Source organism: Gossypium arboreum, chromosome 11 (assembly GCF_025698485.1).
Source record: "Gossypium arboreum isolate Shixiya-1 chromosome 11, ASM2569848v2, whole genome shotgun sequence".
NCBI classification, from domain to species: domain Eukaryota; kingdom Viridiplantae; phylum Streptophyta; class Magnoliopsida; order Malvales; family Malvaceae; genus Gossypium; species Gossypium arboreum.
Genome location: NC_069080.1, coordinates 20,349,317 through 20,356,258, shown reverse-complemented (window position 1 = coordinate 20,356,258; position 6,942 = coordinate 20,349,317).

The window sequence follows — 6,942 nt, the reverse complement described above, 5'->3', positions numbered from 1 at the left end:
TAATTAATTAGATAAATATTATTTTATTAATATTTTATGAGATATTTAATATTATTTTATTATTATTTATTTAGTATATAAGGAAAAAAAGATGAAGAATTTTCATCATCTTTCCTTTCCATGCAAACCAACGTGAGAAAGAGTAAGAAGAAAAGAAGTTTTCTTTCTTTACAATTTAGTCCTTTCACTAAAAATTCATTATTCTCACCTAAAAATTGAAAGAATTTCCATAGCCATTAAGAGAGAAAGATAGCAAGGAGATGATGGGGAGCAAGAATATCAAGTTGGATTCAAGAAATAGAAGCTGGAGGAGAGAGAAAAATCAAGTTAAAGATTGAAGTTAATAAGAAAAGGTAAGAACATTAAGATTTCAATATATTTTTAAGTCTAATATTGTTGAAAAAGCATGAAATTGATGTTAATGTAGAGTTTTCTTTTATATGGTTCCATGTTTTTGATATATTAGTGAAGGGAACTGAGAGAAAATAATGGAAAATATGATAGAAAATGGAAATAGGAGTGTTATAAACTTGGTAATCAATATGTTGCACTAAAGTAGTTTTAGACAGTAGTAATAGGCTAACTTTGAAAAATCACCAAAAATGATACAAATTGAATTAGAAGCTAAGGGTGATATGGAATCAAAGCTTATTGAGTATATTTTTATATAAAATAAATAGATAAAGTAAAGTAATTCTGTATTCTGAGATATTTATATTTTTGTGAGACTGGTTCAGAATGATTTCAAGATCCCTTGTTCTGACTTGGAAAAATCACTAAAAATTATAAAAAAATAATTTTGTTACATACTTTATATGGTTAAATTCCTTAATGAGTCTATTTTTATAAGAAACAAATTATAACATCATTTTAATTTTTTTAAAGAGATAATTAAACTTTAGTGAAGAGTGGTCAGAACTGTCAAATAGCAAAACAGGGGAGATTTTAATGAATAAACTGTACTAATTGGCTAAACCAAAAATTCTGAAAATTTTATGGTAAGAAGACATGTGAGTCTAGTTTTAGGAAAAATTAACGGATCTTAATTTTTAGTTCTGTATCTTAATATATAAATAATTTAGTGACTATGACGCAAATGGACAGTTTTGAATGTACATATAAGTAAATAGTGAAATTATTGATAATGTTACTTGTTGCATGTTATATAAATTAAGGATGTGGAATGGAGAGGAGGAGGGGGAAAATATGTATGAATATTCATCTAGCATGCCTAATTTGTATGTTTTAGGCTTAGGGACTAAATTGAATAAAAGTAAAACTTTATGGGTAATTTTGTAAAATGTCGAAATGACTAAATTGCATGAAATAGATTATTTTATTATTTAAATTACAAAATTTAATGAAATTATCAATTCAGTTCAAGATCGGGGGAAAACATGTTTTAGGGATTAAATTGAAAAGTGTTGAAATTGTGAAAAATTTTGATATTTTATAGAATTCATGGACTGTTATTGATATGTATGATAATAATAGCTGGAAATAAGGATTAAATTGCAAGAATTTTATTTTCTTGACCCTAAGGATGAAATCGTCATTAATTAAAAGTTTAGGGTCAAAATGGTAATTTTTGCATGGAGCATTAATTAAATGCATTAGAATATGAAATGAATGAAAATGATGATCAAATTTATTTATAAAGATCCGGACGACACAAATACGAGACTTGATCATGGAAAAGAAAATATATCAGAATAATGAAATCATAAACACGGACAATCAATGAGGTAAGTTTGTGTAACTTGAATTGTATTTTTAAACACTTGAAATATGTGGTTATGTAATGAAAATATGATTTGAATATTCAATTTATGATAATTGATGAAATATTGGTAAATACTCGATATAACTTGAAAATAAATCCCTGTTGAATGGAAGGAAAATTCGATGGATCTCTGAAAAGAAATTGACGGTAAAAAGGATCTAGCCCGGACGGGTGATCCTATCCTGATATATCCCTCCCGAAGAATATGTGTAAAATGGATTTAGCCCGGACGGGTAATCCAAATTAGGGTCTGAATTTAGCCTGGACTAGTAATTCAGATCTAAGCTCATTAGAGTAATTGTCGTTGCAGGGGATTTAGCCTAGACTGGTAATCCCGATAATACTCTATGAGTTTATATTACAGAGGATTTAGCCTGGACTGGTAATCCCACTGTAAGAATGAGGTTCGCGGGAGTGTGCTCTCTGATAGAAAATGTGTAAGACCATGGTTGAAAGATACCATGGCAACCTGATATAAAACGTGTAAGACCATGGTTGAAAGATACCATGGCAACCTGATATGAAATGTGTAAGACCATGGCTGAAAGATACCATGGCAACCTGATATGAAACATGTAAGACCATGGTTGAAAGATACCATGGCAACCTGATATGAAACGTGTAAGACCATGGTTGAAAGATACCATGGCAACGTGACATGAAATGTGTAAGACCATGGTTGAAAGATACCATGGCAACGTGACGGGGAAATGAATAAGACCATGGTTGAATGATACCATGGCAACATGATAGAAAATAAGTAAGACCATAGTTGAAAGACACTATGGCATCATGTCGAAGATAAATAAGATCGTAGAAGAGAAACGCCAAGATATCTGTCGAACAACTAATATTCAGGTAATATAACAAATGGTTAAATGAATTGGTTATACAAAATGGTAATGTGAAATGTTTACAAGAATTGGTCATATGGAAATAAATGTACAAAATAGTTGTATGAAATAATTTATAAGATAGATAAATGAAATAAGTATAGGTACATGGAATTTAAATTATGTTAAGTTTAATACGAACCATTACCGAAATAAATATACCTAAGATATAAGGAAATGATGGTGCATGAAATGTTGATATAATGAAATGAATGATATATGTTATTAAAGAAACGGTAAGAGAATGATATGTATCATGACATGTACATATGAGATTATCTTTTATATGTTAACAAAGGAAAATATGTAAGTTAAGACGAGTATTAAATTCAAATATGACATATTGAGAAAATAAGAATTTATATGAAATATGTGTAAGTACACTAACAAGTGTTGTTGTTGATGCTTAGGCAAGTGCCAAGCCATTGACTGAATGGTAATATATTTATTGATGCATTAAATTGATAAGTATTTAAGTGAATTTTTTTAGTGATTTGCAAGTGGTAGTAATGCTCCGAGACCCTATTTTGGCAGCGGATACGGGTTAGGGGCGTTACACCATTGATGAATATTAGATGTTTTTGATGAATAATTTGGATTTAGAGCTTTGATTGTGTTGTATGATGATTTTATAAAGCGATTGTGTTAAATATTGATTTTAGGATTAAATTGAGAAAATATCAAAATATTAGGGTTTCATAGTGAATTTTAGGTTTATTAGGGGCTGTATGAGGACTTAGAATAATTGGATAAATTATTGATTAAGAAAGTTAGTTAATTTTATAGATTAACTAATTAAGGGATTAAATTGAAAAAATTGTAAAAGTTTAGGCTAATTGTGTAAATTCGAAAAAAGGGGATTAATTGTAAAATGAATTGGAAATGAAATATATTCTAATGAATGAGTAATTTTATATTTTAGATCAAGATCCCATAGATACTCTCGTGAAAAAAGGAAAAAAAACGGAATAGTCCCTGTGTAACAGCCCGTTTTACAGTGGTGTTGGAAACAGGGATTTCGGGGCCACTAAACCCGACAAGTAAACTCATAAATATTATATTTAATATTTACGAGTAAAATATGGTTTTTAAAAGGTTTTTGATATGATAATATATGTTATATAAACAATTTATTAAGTTTAAGTAGTATGACCTTAAGTTCAAGTGGTTTTAGAAAATGAGATATCGGGACATCATTTCTATAAATTGAGCCATAAATATTTTTATAAATATTTACGGAGTTTCATTAAGGTAGTATTAAAGTTTCGTTGAAAAATTTTAACAATTCGATAGTTAATTAATTAAAAAGGGCTAAATTGTAAAAAGATGTAAAATTTAATCACTATTTAATTAAATGGGTAATTGAATAAAGGAAAATAGACTTAAAAAGTAATTACATCATGGTTAAATTTTCCAAGCGGTTGTGTTATGATTGATTCCACTAGCTTTTGAATTAATTGTTTTTTAGTCCTAATAAGTTTGGGATTAAATTGTAAATAAGCTTATTTAGTTAGAGTTTAATTAAATTGAAGGACCAATTGTGAAATTAAACCTTCCTTTAATTGTAATTGTGCCATATATTTATGTGATGGACAAATATGGATATAGATTTGGTGTTTAAAATTAATTATTAAACAAGAGTAATATGGTAATTTGATAAATTAAATGATATATTAATAAAATAAAACAAAATTTTTTGTTTTGTTCATCTTCTTCAAGCCACCATAACCGGTTCTACTTGGAGAAAATAAAGCTAGGGTTTGGCCAAGCTTAAAAATCCAATCGGTAAGTGATTTTCATCCCATTTTTAATAATTTTTATGTTTTTTAGATCGTTGCAACTAGATGCAGCTAGCCCATACCTTTGATTTTGAAACTGTTAAAGATTTTGAATGTTGCAATTGATGAATCTTGTGATTTTTTATGTTAAATGATGAATTTGAGATATTAATTGTTATTTAAAAGTATTTTATTAAGTGATTTTTGATGAATTTTTCGATTAGGGACTAAATGGTTGAAATAGTAAAAATACAAGGATTTGTTGAGAAATTATTGCAAATATGGACTTTTTAAATGCCATGAACATTCAGCTAGCTTGGATTTTTATTAAAAATGGTTAATTTGCATGTTTTGGGTTCAAGGACTAAATTGAATAAAAATAAAACTTTAGGGGCAATTTATAAAAATGTCAAAAATGACCAAATTGCATGAAATGAGTTTTTTATAGTTTAAATTAATATATTTAATGAAAGTATTAATTTAGATCAAGACCGGGTGGAAATTTGAGGAAAATAGAAAATTATTAAAATACCCTTGAACTTTGATATTTCTTTAATTTAGTCAGGTAAGTTCGTACGGTTAAAAGTTAATATTTATATAAATTTTGATGAATGGTATTATGCATTTATTCTATTGTTGAAAATAAATTATTGTTGGAATTATAATATTGAATTGAATATTCGGGTTGAATGGAACGCTGGATTTGAATACATTTGTGAATTGGCATATGATGTTATTGGAGGGAGATATAAGCATTTTACCCAAGTAAACTGGGGTTCAGCATTTGTCATGAACTTTCGTGTTTTACTTTCTGTTCAGCTCTTACGAGCTTCTGTTAACGATGTACTCTTATCTGTAAGTTGTTCTTTGAATGGAAAATCTCGGATATGTAATCTATTTAAAGAATTTTGAAAGATTTGTTATTTATTGAATATTGAACTGAACATAAATGAATCCAATAGTTGAGATTGTGGATGATGCTTAGATTTATGCTAAGCTTATGGTTACGTTATATCATGTTTAATATTAATGATATACAATGAAATGGTAAATGACAAAAATGGGTATATGTTTACGTTCATGAAAAGCTGGTATGATTCAAAAGGTGAATTTTCTCATAAAATGGTTTATGATGTGATAGACTCCAAATGAGATGTATACTTAAATTCACTAACTTGTGTATTGATGATGGTGATTCGGCTTACGTTAAACTTGATATCATGATTGATGCTTATGCTTATGCTTGGTATTATACAAATGAAACGGGTAAGAAAAGGAATTGAATGGTAAGTTTATTATTGAAATGTAATATGTTGAAAAAGGGATTGATGAATTGAATGAATATATATATGATGTTGATAGACTTACTCATTTATGAGTTGGTGATTATGTAGTTGATAAATCTTGAGGCATTGGTATAGCTTTATATTTAACATATAAAGTTTGTTATTGATTTGGAATATTAAGTTTAAAGTTTGTACGAGCTTACCAAGAATTTATTGCTTACGTAGTTGTTTATCCCTTACTTCACAAATTATCAAAAGCTCAATCGGGTTGGAAGCTTGTCGGAGCTATATCACACTATCCATCGGTTCTATCGGTACTTTTGGTTGTTTTGATTTTGGTTATAATGGCATGTATAGGTTATTTGGCTAAATGTTGGCCAATATGTGTTTTATTGATATTAGCCACTTATTTGGCGTGTTTTGGTATTTTGATATGTGCATAATGTGCCTTATAATGTTGATGTGTGGAATGATTTGTGGTTGAATAATGAAAGGTAAAATAGTAGCTGAATACGCATATGAGGTATGTTTTATAACTTGGTGTGATTTGGTACATGCATTGTTGGATGAGAAAAATGGCTTATAGAATAGCCTATTTTCGTTCACACAGGCAGAGACACGGGCATGTGTCCTAGCCGTGTGTGACACATAGCCAGGTGAAACAACCGTGTGTCCCTTGTATCTTTTAAAGAGTGCAAGTCAGTATACTCATACGGTAGTGTGACCCCTACAGTGTTGATAATTTTAAATGTTTCTGAAAAATTTTCTGAGTTTTCGATATAGTCCCAATTTGTTTCTAATGAGTAATTTGGGCTTCGAGGGCTTGTATAAGGGATAATATGTATGATTTTAATTGGTTTTTGACATGAATGCTATATGATATGAAATGTTTGTACTTTCTTTCTGTTTGATTTGCAAACTCTGGCAATGCTCCGTAACCTTGTTCCGACAACGGATTCGGGTTAAGGGTGTTACATTTATTGGTATCAAAGCTACGGTTTAGTCGATTCTCAGGCAAAACATAGCATATGTGAAGTCTAGAAGTACATTCTAGGAAGGGTATTCTTAAAAGTCTTTCCGTGGATGATTGTATTACGGTTTGATAGGAAGTGAAAGTTGAGTCCGAGATTTATTGAACAATATGAAATTGTTGAAAAAATTGGCCCTGTAGCTTATAGATTATTTGTGCCCTCTAAACTCGA